General features: G+C 38.6%; 1 protein-coding gene across 1 annotated transcript in view; it reads right to left on the reverse strand.

Moving 5' to 3' along the window:
- The window catches only part of LOC123764281 (neprilysin-1), a 30,562-nt gene extending 24,696 nt beyond the window's left edge, over positions 1 to 5,866 (reverse strand). Inside the window, exon 1 of the mRNA XM_045751855.2 lies at positions 5,727 to 5,866. The gene's annotated coding sequence lies outside the window, so the exon portion shown is untranslated. The remainder of the gene's footprint in view (positions 1 to 5,726) is intronic.
- Positions 5,867 to 15,052: the final 9,186 nt, after the last annotated feature.

Raw genomic sequence — 15,052 nt, forward strand, 5'->3', positions numbered from 1 at the left:
TACATTGACTTGCAGAGCGTTGCATAGACTTGAGTAGCCTTGCATGGCATTGTATAGCCTAGCGTTGCGGTGCATAATCTTGCATAGCCTTGCGTAGCCTTGCGTAGCCTTGCGTAGCCTTGCGTAGCGTTGTATATAATTGTATAGCCTTACACAGCGATCCAAGGTGGTTGAACACAATATATTGTAACTTTAAAAAGATTCAAACGGCAGAAATGTTCGGAGTTATGTTCACTAGCAGTTAAGATGGTTGAGAGCCACCTTCACTAACAGTTAAGATGGTTGAGAGCCATCTTCACTAACAGTTAAGATGGTTGAGAGGCATCTTCACTAACAGTTAAGACGGTTGAGAGCCATCTTCACTAACAGTTAAGACGGTTGAGTCATCTTCACTAACAGTTAAGACGGTTGAGAGCCATCTTCACTAGCAGTTAAGATGGTTGAGAGTCATCTTCACTAACAGTTAAGATGGTTGAGAGGCATCTTCACTAACAGTTAAGATGGTTGAGAGGCATCTTCACTAACAGTTAAGATGGTTGAGTCATCTTCACTAGCAGTTAAGACGTGTTATAAGATTGTTTGATGCTCGTTCGGGAACAAAACAATGACTTCACTGGAAATTGTCTGTTAATGCAGAATTATATGAGAGATAGAGAGAGAGAGAGAGAGAGAGAGAGAGAGAGAGAGAGAGAGAGAGAGAGAGAGAGAGAGAGAGAGAGAGAGAGAGAGAGAGAGAGAGAGAGAGAGAGAGAGAGAGAGAGAGAGAGAGAGAGAGAGAGAGAGAGAGAGAGAGAGAGAGAGACAGAGACAGAGACAGAGAGTGAGAGAGAGAGAGAGAGAGAGAGAGAGAGAGAGAGAGAGAGAGAGAGAGAGAGAGAGAGAGAGAGAGAGAGAGAGAGAGAGAGAGAGAGAGAGAGAGAGACAGAGAGAGAGAGTGAGAGACAGAGAGACAGAGAGAGAGAGAGAGAGAGAGAGAGAGAGAGAGAGAGAGAGAGAGAGAGAGAGAGAGAGAGAGAGAGAGAGAGAGAGAGAGAGAGAGAGAGAGAGAGAGAGAGAGAGAGAATAAAACTGGTGTTTAGCAAACATATAGGAAGAGTTTCTACCTTAAAAACAAAATATAACTTGGCATATACCACATACGTACTTATTAATCAGTCAAATAGTGACTACAATCAATAAGTCATATATGTACTGTCTTGTGCGAGAGCCTGGGGGGGGGGGTATATATGGAGCGTATGGGCACTCCCCCCCCCCAGCCTCTGAGCACCCCCCCCCCCCAGCCTCTAGGCATGACGAGAAGGCACCACTAAGATAAACAGTCCTCCCCCTCCCCCCCTCTTACTGAACTTGAGATTGTTATATTAACGACAAAAAAGTTAAGAGGATTGTAAGACAATCAGACAAATTGATAACAACCTCTTATACACATCTCTCACGTGGGAGATAATATCTCTCACGTGAGAGATATTATCTCTCACGTGAGAGATATTATCTCTCACGTGAGAGATATTATCTTTGAGAGAAAACATAAACAACAGTTAGTTTAGTTTAGTTCATTTATTATGCACCCCATACCCATCTTGTGGGCGGTAGTGGAGAGGGTTACAGAGGCACATAATGGGCTCAGGGACTGAACCCCACAATTCATTTAGCTAAGCAAGTTACAGTCTTGATGAGCTAGTTACAAAATTCAATATAAGTCGTCACATCAACAATGGGTTCGAGATCGACCACAAGTACAGGTTCTAAATTAAGCAACTGACATATGTGGAGAGCTAGTGTCACAATTGATATGTTTGTCCTGCACACCGCCCCCCCCCCCCCATCCAGTGGGCAGCGGTGGATAGGTTACACCGCCCCCCATCCAGTGGGCAGCGGTGGATAGGTTACACCGCCCCCCATCCAGTGGGCAGCGGTGGATAGGTTACACCGCCCCCCATCCAGTGGGCAGCGGTGGATAGGTTACACCGCTCCCCATCCAGTGGGCAGCGGTGGATAGGTTACAATCACTTAGTTACTACCTACAGTTAGCAAACTGGGGATATTTGGCTAAAATTTCTGGTAGCAGATCATTTTGAATGAAATATTGACACATCGCTGGAACATTGGTTATAGAATTGTTTCTAAATTCACGTATCTTTTCGCACCCCATCACATAGTGACGGAGGGTGTGCGAATAATTTTGTTGACACAGTTTACATTTGGTCAGGTCTACATCAGCAGATAATGAGAATTCCCAGAGATACTTGTAACCAAGTCTAAGCCGAGCAGTAGTAACATCTAGAAGTCTGCTGATTTTATTGGATGATCCATAGATGTGTGGCTCCTCTTGCATGATAGTATGATGATAGATGGAATTACTGGTGTCAATTTCACTTTGCCTCAGATCTACAAGATCTAGTTGAAGTTCTCGGTGTACTGCTGCTCTCAGATTGCTCATTGACAATCCAAGGTTACACTCAACGGCTCCTTTAAAGGCAGATTCTTTGGCTAACTTATCAGCTGTATCAGGCATTCGGAGGCCAACATGAGATGGAGACCACATGAAATGGACTCTGTTACCATCCTTAATAATTTTGTTGTATTTGTGTCTAGCTTCGGACACGAGCATGTTACAGTTATGTCTTAAAGAGTTGAGAGCATTTAAGGCTGATAAGGAGATATCATAACATAAACAACAGAAAACAGGATTACTGAAGGACTGAGGTCGGCGAAGTGCCTCATAGTTGACATATACCAAGGTCAGAGTCACCAAGCACTTACGAACGTGTACATCTTTCCTCAATCTTTGACGGCTTTGGTTACATTTATTAAACAGTTTTCAAGCGTGAAAACTTCACAGTCAACTGTTGATATTGTTATAAACAGCCTCCTGGTGCTTCCGAGCTCATTAACTGTTTAATAATGGTAAACAAAGCCGCCAAAGATTGAGAAAAGATGTACAGGTTCGTAAGTGCTTGCGTAACTGCTTCATGAATCTGGCTCCAGTTTACCTGAGGGGTCAAGGGGCCACCATCATATCTCCTCGTGACCTCGATAAAATCTCGTCGAGGAAGCCGGCGGCTTGTCAACGATATCTTGTCGAACTTATCATGTCTAAATATCAGGGGGCTCTATATATATATATATATATATATATATATATATATATATATATATATATATATATATATATATATATATATATATATATATATATATATATGTCGTACCTAGTAGCCAGAACGCACTTCTGGGCCTACTATGCAAGGCCCGATTTGCCTAATAAGCCAAGATTTCATGAACTAATTGTTTTTCGACGACCTAACCTACCTAACCTAACCAAACTTTTTCGGCTACCTAACCTAACCTAACCTATAAAGATAGGTTAGGTTAGGTTAGGTAGGGTTGGTTAGGTTCGGTCATATATCTACGTTAATTTTGACTCCAATAACAAAAAATTGACCTCATACATAATGAAATGGGTAGCTTTATCATTTCATAAAAAAATTAGAGAAAATATATTAATTCATGAAAACTTGGCTTATTAGGCAAATCGGGCCTTGCATAGTAGGCTGATAAGTGCGTTCTGGCTACTAGGTACGACATATATATATATATATATATATATATATATATATATATATATATATATATATATATATATATATATATATATGTATATCCCCTGCCTGGTAGCCTGGTTGAGCCTGATGCTTTCTGACAACGACGAGAGTCCTCTTAACTCCTCCATATTCTCAGAGTAAGTATAAGGACGTCATGGCTGGTCCTGCCCGGCCATTGGTCGCCAGCAACATCAAGTTAGTGACGTCATGGCTGGTCCTGCCCGGCCATTGGTCGCCAGCAACATCAAGTTAGTGACGTCAAAGCTGGTCCTGCCCGGCCATTGGTCGCCAGCCTCATCAAGTTAGTGACGTCATGGCTGGTCCTGCCCGGCCATTGGTCGCCAGCAACATCAAGTTAGTGACGTCATAGCTGGTCCTCGCCAGCCATTGGTCGACAGCAACATCAAGTTAGTGACGTCATAAGACCAGCCATTGGTCGACAGCAACATCAAGTTAGTGACGTCATAAGACCAGCCATTGGTCGACAGCAACATCAAGTTAGTGACGTCATGGCTGGTGCTGGCCAGCCATTGGTCGCCAGCAACATCAAGTTAGTGACGTCATAGCTGGTCCTCGCCAGCCATTGGTCGACAGCAACATCAAGCTAGTGATGTCATAGCAGGTCCTCGCCAGCCATTGGTCGACAGCAACATCAAGTTAGTGACGTCCTAGCTGGTCCTGGCCAGCCATTGGTCGCCAGCAACATCAAGTTAGTGACGTCATAGCTGGTCCTGGCCGGCCATTGGTCGCCAGCAATATCAAGTTAGTGACGTCATAGCTGGTCCTGGCCAGCCATTGGTCGCCAGCAACATCAAGTTAGTGACGTCATAGCTGGTCCTGGCCGGCCATTGGTCGCCAGCAACATCAAGTTAGTGACGTCATAGCTGGTCCTGGCCAGCCATTGGTCGACAGAATTAGCATTGTAAATAGCATCCTTTGGCCTATTGGGTAACATCCACCACCACGCCCCGCCCAGGTTCGAGCCCCGGGCCGCCTCGGAACATAGAACACCTAGCACTAACTATACACAAGCACCGTGTTAGCTAGACTCGTGGGTGTAAACCTCAAGGCCAATCGTGTTCCAGGGCAAACAACGGGATAATTAACCCAACAGGTTCCAGGTCCTGGTTCGAATCCTGAATCCTCATACAGTTGATCCAACTCGTCGCAGTTGATCAGAATAACATCTAGGGGAATCAGAGGTCTTGGAGGATCCAATGGCTTATCCTTGAACGAGGTACATATTTAGTCTGTCTGTTATCCCTTCATCAAGTTACACCCCTATCCTTCTCCGTGGACAGTTGATCACTAGATCCATCCTTCCTGTCCACCAGATTCTGTCCACTGACCTCAGTCCTCTAATGTCTGACTTCTGAGTTCTGTCATCTGAGTTCTGTCTTCTGAGTTCTGACTTCTGAGTTCTGACTTCTGAGTTCTGAGTTGTGACTTCTGAGTTGTGACTTCTGAGTTGTGACTTCTGAGTTGTGACTTCTGAGTTGTGACTTCTGAGTTCTGTCATCTGAGTTCTGTCATCTGAGTTCTGTCATCTGAGTTCTGACTTCTGAGTTCTGTCTTCTGAGTTCTGTCATCTGAGTTCTGACTTCTGAGTTCTGTCATCTGAGTTCTGTCATCTGAGTTCTGACTTCTGAGTTCTGTCATCTGAGTTCTGACTTCTGAGTTCTGTCATCTGAGTTCTGTCTTCTGAGTTCTGTCCAATCTCTCTTCAGTAAAGAGGAGAGGTATTCACTCAGAGGTATACCTCAGCTCCTCTTAGTTAACACCGTAAACTTAGACTTTACGTTACATTTGTATTGTATTCAGAACTGATGTATACTCTGCTGGTTGGCCTTAATAACCCTCCAGAGACTGACAGACCATAATAACCCTCCAGAGACTGACAGACCATAATAACCCTCCAGAGACTGACAGACCATAATAACCCTCCAGAGACTGACAGATCATAATAATAATCCCAACACCAAAACCCCAAAAGAATGCATTTGAACGATGGTGCTGAACTCCCGCTGACGCCCGGGAAACAATGCAGAACCAGACGACAATAGAGTCAATAACAACAACAATGAAACAAATGAGGATCAGTTTGTTGACCAGATAGCTCACCTGCCGTTAACTAGAAGGTGTAGAAGAGGCCAGGTGACCACCACACTCACCTAAGCTGACTCAGGGGTGGTTATAAGGCCCTTGTACTTATACTCCAGATAAGATGCACTCCATAGACCGCCTCAAGGTGTTATCTGGAATTGTTATCTCTGTGTATATCTCTTCATTAAAAAGATAATACTAGGGGAAGGTGATCTTGCTTGACTGTATGGAAGTGTATAGCGTGTGTATGATGTATCAGGTGCTGAATACATGCTTCGTATACATGCCCAGACCTGCTTGGACCCACAACACACACATATTCACATTAATTATATATATATATATATATATATATATATATATATATATATATATATATATATATATATATATATATATATATATATATATATATATATATATATATATATATATATATATATATATATATGTCGTACCTAGTAGCCTGAACGCACTTCTCAGCCTACTATGCAAGGCCCGATTTGCCTAATAAGCCAAGTTTTCATGAATTAATTGTTTTTCGACTACCTAACCTACCTAACCTAACCTATCCTAGCTTTTTCGGCTACCTAACCTAACCTAACCCATAAAGATAGGTTCTTATTTTCTTAGGTTAGGTTAGGTTAGGTAGGGTTGGTTAGGTTCGGTCATATATCTACGTTAATTTTAACTCCAATAAAAAAAAATTGACCTCATACATAATGAAATGGGTAGCTTTATCATTTCATAAGAAAAAAAATTGAGAAAATATATTAATTCAGGAAAACTTGGCTTATTAGGCAAATCGGGCCCTGAATTGTAGGCTGAGAAGTGCGTTCTGGCTACTAGGTACGACATATATATATATATATATATATATATATATATATATATATATATATATATATATATATATATATATATATATATATATATATATACATATATATATATATATATATATATATATATATATATATATATATATATATTTATATATATTTATATATATATATATATTTATATATATATATATATATATATATATATATATATATATATATATATATATATATATATATATATATATATATATATATATATATATATGTCGTACCTAGTAGCCAGAACGCCTTTCTCGGCCTACTATGCAAGGCCCAATTTGCCTAATAAGCCAAGTTTTCATGAATTAATATATTTTCTCTATTTTTTTCATATGAAATGATAAAGCTACCCATTTCATTATGTAAGAGGTCAATGTTTTTTTATTGTAGTTAAAATTAACGTAGATATATGACCGAACCTAACCAACCCTACCTAACCTAACCTAACCTATCTTCATAGGTTAGGTTAGGTTAGGTAACCTAAAAAGTTAGGTTAGGTTAGGTTAGGTAGATTAGGTAGTCGAAAAACAATTAATTCATGAAAACTTGGCTTATTAGGCAAATCGGGCCTTGCATAGTAGGCATAGAAGTGCGTTCTGGCTACTAGGTACGACATATATATATATATATATATATATATTTATATATATTTATATATATATATATTTATATATATATATATATATATATATATATATATATATATATATATATATATATATATATATATATATATATATATATATATATATATATATATATATATATTATTAAATATGACCGAAAAAGTAAGATTAATAATTCTAACACGAATTTTCTCAATCTTTCGTACATTTCGCTTCACTGTTGGAGGTAAATCAAAAATCAATTCTCCAAAATTCATTTTTATTTCTAGTCTGACGCGACACGAGCGCGTTTCGTAAAACTTATTACATTTTCAAAGACTTTAGTTCACAAATACACAACTGAATAGAACTTACGCATCTCCGATTTTATATCTACATTTGAGTGAGGTGGAAGGGGTGATGTGGCATTAACACAAGACAGAACAAGATGTGGTATTAATAGGGTATTAATTTCATCAACACAGGACAGAACAAGAGTATTAATAGGGTATTAATTTCATCAACACAAGACAGAACACGAAACAATGGATATTGAATAGAAGTGTTTGTAGAAAGCCTATTGGTCCATATTTCTTGATGCTTCTATATTGGAGCGGAGTCTTGAGGTGGGTAGAATATAGTTGTGCATTAATTGGCTGTTGATTGCTGGTGTTGACTTCTTGATGTGTAGTGCCTCGCAAACGTCAAGCCGCCTGCTAGGCGTTTGCGAACAAGCCTGAATGGCTTGTTCGCATATATGTGTGTGTGTGTGTGTTCTTGTTCTTTGTTATATATATATTTATATATATATATATATATATATATATATATATATATATATATATATATATATATATATATATAGGCATAACCTTTAGGCATTTGTCTTGTATGTTTTGTAACCTTTAAATACACAATAAAGGTATATATATATATATATATATATATATATATATATATATATATATATATATATATATATATATATATACATATATATATATATATATATATATATATATATATATATATATATATATATACATATATATATATATACATATATATATATATATATATATATATATATATATATATATATATATATATATATATATATATGTCTTAACTTCATTACTAACTACCGAGTACCTATTTACTGCTAGGAGAACAGAGGCATTAGGTGAAAACAAAACGCGTCCAACCACTTATATCCCTAACCCCGGGGAATTGAACCAGGGGTGGGGAAGGAGGGGGGGGGGGAAGGGAGGGGGGGCGTGTCCCCCCAGATTACGAGCCGAGAACGAAGCCAGCTGCCCCGCGAGCCCCTCCCCCCCCCCCCCCCCTTTATCTCTGGGTAAGCCCCCAAGGTCACCTGAGATACGGATATCTCTACGTGTCTCTGGCCCCCTTGGCCTTGCTGATGGCAGGTTAACTGCCGCTTCTGAGGAAGCCTCAAATTCACCAATCTAGCTGGTGGATTTAAATCTTAAATCTTAGCTTAAATCCGCTATCGAAGCGATAATTGTTCCTGGAAATAAATGTGTGGTGGTTGGGTTCGTGAGCCCCGGCTGTGTGCCCGGGGCAACAGGTGTAAACATTGTGTAATGTTGCAACATTACTGGTTTAAACATTTATGCAAAATGTTTAAAATTCGGAATTTGTTTTATTTGAGAGAAACATCTGGGGCTTATTACATCCTCGAAGGGGCCCAATTGTTAATTTTCTGATGATATTAAGGGCCTGAAAGGCAGTACAAATTTAATTATAAGTGAATTTGGTCATCTGGACAAAACTGACTTTTCACTTGGCCTCTTCAATGACCTGAGAAAGACTTTTAATACCGTAGTCCATAATAACCTCCTACTGGAATTCCATTATTATGGAACTCGAAGCCTTGTTCTAAATTACATTGAATCATATCTCAGTGACAGACACCAATATGTGTAGCATTCAATTATATTACCTCCTCCACTCAACCATTAACCGTTGGAGTGCTACAGGGCAGCATCCTAGGACGTCTCCTATTTCTTACATACATCAATAATTTGCCAACTGTTTCTAACATTATTAAACATATATTATTTCCTGACGATACTACCTTCATCTGCTCAGACTCCAACCCACACACGCTAAATAATATTGTAGACAATGAATTTAATAATTCCACTTATGGATCTCAACCAAAACAAACTCACACTAAACATAGAAAAGACCTACAACATTTTATATGGAAGTAAATCATCAAAGCAAATTCAGCTTCAGATAGACAATGTTAACATTAGCACTACAAATGAGGGTAAGTTCTTGGCCTATACTTAGACAAGAGACTCAACTTCAGCACCCACACACAACACATAACCAAAAAAGTCTCCTAAACGGTTCGGTATACTTTCTTATATCAGATATTATATTCCCAACTCTGCTCTCCTCTCATTATAGTATGCGCTAATCTATCCCTATCTTACATAGGGTATCTGTGCATGGGGTTCAACCACTGCAAATTATCTCAAGCCTATCATCACTCAGCAATGATCTGTTATCAGAACTATAACATACACTGTCTTCAGACAACACACAGACCCTCTGTTTAAGTCCCTTAACATGCTAAACATGAACTCACTCCACACATTCTCATGTGCTATTTATATGTAAAAAAAAACTTGTTCCATCTTTCCTGATATCTTAGATCAAGGACCTGCCCGAAACGCTATATGCGTGTTAGTGGCTTTGCATGTAAAAATACAAATATTATGTACTTCCCCAAACCCATTGTACCTTCTTGTAAATAAAATTACTATTATTATTTTGTTAGCTTTGAGGCCCTCAACCGTTTTTGGTACGAGAGTTGACTTAGCTCTGGAATGATTTTTGTTGCCCGGTATTGCACTTTCCCCAGAGCAGCAGTCCTTCTGAAGATAATGCTTAGCTACAGTAATCCAGGTGGGGGCGCTCACCAGATATTTATACATCTGAATCACTATCTTCTTTTCCTTAAATACATATCACTAACCAAAGGTTCTATTTCCCGACGTGACACAAACGGTTGGGCACGTTTTCTTAGACATGATGCATCATTTTTCCTCACATTAGATAGATATCCAGGAGTTAGACAGCTGTTATGGGTCGCATCCTGGAAAAGGTCCCCATTAGGTGGTAAAGGGGACGGACGAGGACCTGGATAACCATAACAGGCTTCTTGTTCCAGACTAATATAATTATACTGAAAACGTAAGTCACTGTGTAAGAGAAGATGTCCAACTCGGGACCATAGCTGCAGGACCATAGTTTATGTACATGACAATCTTTTAACCTATAAACCTATATAAACATTTCTTGAAGTATTATTGCCCTAGAAACAACAAATTTGTATTTAAATTTACTTTTAGTTTACCATAAAATACACTTTCTTTGATGCATCATTAGAGAAAATTAATCTAATTTTATTTTATTGTTTTTTCGAGTTTAGTAACTTTAATATTTAACATTAATAGACCAATATATATATACAGAAAAAATATATATTTATTCACAATTTTCATGAGATTAAAGACGAATAAATTTTGAATTTTGTATGTAAAATAATAATTAATTTGATAAGTGAGTGGGAAGTCAAAGCCAAACTGAACAATCGGACAGCGGGTGCTGATAAACGTAAACACGGGGTGATTCATTGTGGGAAGAGCGGAGATAGACAGTATTTGGCCTGACTTTTGGCTGACTTTGGCTGTGTTTGGGATGACGTTAGGCCATTTTGGGCTAGCAGACCTATAATCCACACGCCCCTGCCGTCAGTATTCACGTGACAAGGTATGATTCAGTGAGATAAGGTAGTATTAACCTGAAGTAAAGTGAAGTGGAGTTGGTGGAGACAAAAGTCAGCTGATCCCAGAGCTGATGACTGGAGGCTTCCTGCAAGATGTGCCAGTCTCGCATCTTCCAGGAGAAGTAAACGTGTCTCAGGATCTCAGTCCTTGTGTGTGTTCATGAGGCAGTGGTAGCATGGACACTTCGGACCCCAGTTCGAGCCCCGTTTTGGATTATGGTCAAATCTTACACAAGACAATTCGGGAAATTTTGTTTTCCGTTTGTGAGGCTCGGGCTGGTTTGGGTTGGGTTAGATTTGCCTGGTTTTAAAATTCATTGGCAAATTGCCTTGTGTATAATGTGACTTGTATCCATTAATCCTGAAAATTTCTTTTATTTCACTATTGTCCAAGTGCTGTTCACACCTACACACATCACACCACCCACCCAGCCACACCCACCCAGCCACACCCACCCAGCCACACCCACCCAGCCACACCCAAACAGGAAGATCCTGTGTAAAAATCTACTTAATTTTTATGATAGAGCAACAGAAATACTACAGGAAAGAGGTGGTTGTGTTGACTGTGTCCATCTGGCCATAAAAAAAAGGCTTTTGACAAAGTCCCACACAAAAAGCTGTTCTGGAAACTGAAACATGCTGGAGGGGTGACAGGGGAGACTTTTGACATGGATGAAAAATGTTCTATTTGACAGACAGATGAGGGCAGTAATCAAAGACAATGTATCTGACTGGATGAGCGTTACTAGTGGAGTGCCACAGGGTTCAGTTCTTGCAGCTCGTGTTTTCTGGTGCAGGAGGCCTGGCCGACGACCAAGCCGCAGGGATGCTAAGCCCCAAAATCATCTCAAGGAAGGTAACTTCAAGGTAGCATGCAACAAGGGTTTTCCAGCCAGTATCTGTAGGAAGGGAGGTTAGCACATTATTGCCCCACTTAGATGGTGTGTTGTTAGAGCTCTTGTTGTTTGTTCTTGAAATTGTGGATGGAAGTGGCGGACTTGTCTTATTTCAGTATTGAGTACTGATTTCATTACTTATTATTTCATTACTTATTATTTCATTACTTATTATTCATTACTTATTTCATTTCACTGAGATATGGAATGTGTTGGTTCCAAGTGTCTGTGCTTTATTTTTTTATTTTATTTTTATAAAATGAGCCATTTGTGGCAAGTAGACTTAAACTAGCTCTCATTTGGGAGATCAATGTATGATCTCTCTTGGTTTGCAGTATAAAAATTTATATATAAAATGAACCAGTCATGAGGGATCTCGCTCTGTCAAAGAGCGATATATTCAAAATCCTCCTCTTTTATGAATTATAAGTTAATGAGCAAGTATGCAAAATAATTATATATATATATACATTTAGTTCAGTTAATTTTTTCTTGTCAGCATAATAATTTGTATTGATGTTAGGCATGCCTTCTGGAAAGATGGATTGAAACCAATGACTAATCACATGAAAAAGTGTGAATTAGTAAGGTTATTACTAAATTGAATAAGATAATTATTTTAAAATATTTTCATTCTTATTTATGATTAAAATTTGGTAAAAATTTAACATCATGTACATAATAATAGCATGATTTCATATTGCCTCGGTATTGTCTGCTGCGTGTCTTCTTAACCCTCAAACCGCGAGGGGTCCAAATGGCTTCAACACCCATAGGCGCAACAAAAAAAAATTCTTTCGTCTTATAAAAGTGTTCATTTGTGTTCCCTGATCACGGAAAAAAAAAATCGTAGGTGGCATATTTTAGCCGTAATAGGGTAGGGAAGTCTGGCAGAAAAGGTGCGTTGACAGAGCCTTCATCACCTGAGGTCTACTCCGCCTGAGCTGTCAGGTGTTAGTTGCCACAAACATATTATTACCAAATTATTTCAATGTCTCTGATTGATTTTTTCCTAGTTTTCTTGCAGTAATATTATTCAATAGTGTGTATTGTGATATATTTATATAATAAAATGTGTGAACCATCGCTGTACTCAAAATTATGGTGTGCATATTAGTGATTCAATTATGTTCATAAAACAATAAACAAATAGTTTTGCTGTTATTACACAGGTTATATATAAGTATCTGCATGTTTTGCTCACCATAACGAACCACTAAGTATAAGCTAAGTATATTCACAGTTGGCATTGTGAGTCAAAATGCAACGAGGAGTAACCACCACACACCAGCGAGCCTCTCACTGCCACTCCCTCCCTCAACACCTTACTCACCCTCATTCTCCTCCCACAATACTTTTTTGCATTTATTCACTATACACAGACGTTATATGTAAGTATTTACGTGTTTTGTTCACCATAACTGTACATCTAAGCTTGTATGGTGAGTAAAGGCACAAAGACGTAGCTACTCACACAATCAGCTGTTGGCGGCCGCCCTCAAGGCCAGACACACTAATATTTCTCCTCCAACAATATTGTTTGTGGTGTCATTACACTTCATACACACATTATATATAAGTATCTACCTCTTTTATTCCCCATACCTGTACAAATAAGCTGGTATGGTGCCCAAAGACCATAATGGCCACCAGTAAACAACATGACAAGTTGTGCAGACGACGCACCTCCCTCACCAAAATGGCGGCTCCCAACCTACTCCTATTGCTGTTATTACACTCTATACACACGTTATATATAAGTATCTACATTTGTGTTCACCATAGCGAACAACAGCTGGTATTGTGACTACCAATTTTTGTCAACTACCATTCAAGCTGTCAGTGCAATCAATCTTATATTGTTTCTGCTGTATTGTGCCTACCAATTTTTGTCAACTACCATTCAAGCTGTCATTGCAATCAATCTTAGCTACCTATGTGCTTTAATTTACTGTACCTACAATTTTCTCTCATCTTCTTTTTTTCATTCCATGTAACTGTTATCATTTTTTGTTTATAAAATTTGCAAGTATTTACCTCCTTAAAATCTTCTTAGATTAAGGACCTGCCCGAAACGCTGCGCGTACTAGTGGCTTTACAAGACTGTAATTACCATATTATGTATCCTCACATTCCCAACGTACATTCTTGTATATGCATAAATAAATAAATAAATAAATTAATAAATAAAGTATGGTGAGTGCAGTCAATAAAAGGTGGCCACACACAGAAGACGACGCCACCATCCTCCCTCCCACATCATTACTCCTCCCTCCATGGAGCACAGCACTAAATATCTCCACAATCCTGCTATTATCAGAATCCTGGTCAGTTTTATCACAGTCAGGGGTCTTCTGTAATACTATCATCGCTAAATAATAGCATGAACATACATATTTTGACATTTTTAGGCGATGCTGTAGTCAGAAGCTGAACAGCAGTGCTGTGCACTCATGGTGCGTGCATCAGCCATGGTGGCTCACTCAATACTGACGCTCTCACACCCAGGAATGTTGGCCATGATTTTTTTTCTAGGTGGCATCTGTCAACTATCGGTCGTGGCAGCACTATAGCTGCCCCTAGTCCACGCGGGGCATTTAAATTAAGGCAGCAGACACTAAAACAGCTATTAGTGTATTGCGCGGTTTCGGTTTTGTTACTGAAATCATCTATATATGTATTGCGCAGTTTAAGGGTTAAAGGAGATGTCTGTTTCATTAGAGCTTACTTAATTGTTGTTTATTAAGTGTAAATAATGAGGAAAAGTTCAGTTGGGCCTGATAGGCCAGTGTTTCTGTTTGGGACTATATGGGCATTAAACTATAATATATTACTGTATGTGATATATTGTAATTGCATAATATATCGCTTTTATATGAAACAATGATGGAAATTGCTTTATTTTTCTTAAAAATAGCTACTGAACATAATTTTTGTTACCAATTTTATCTATAGAATAGACAACGTTTGTGAAAAAAAAAGTCATATGGTAGGTAACATTAAAGGAGCTGAGATTTTCAACTAGCAAATGAATTAGAGGATAGTAAACCCTAATTAATGAAACATTTAGTAAATTTAACCTAATTAAGGGTATTAGACCATGCTACACCACTGCAAATTCACAGTTAAA

Source organism: Procambarus clarkii, chromosome 5 (genome assembly GCF_040958095.1).
Source record: "Procambarus clarkii isolate CNS0578487 chromosome 5, FALCON_Pclarkii_2.0, whole genome shotgun sequence".
Lineage (NCBI taxonomy): Eukaryota > Metazoa > Arthropoda > Malacostraca > Decapoda > Cambaridae > Procambarus > Procambarus clarkii.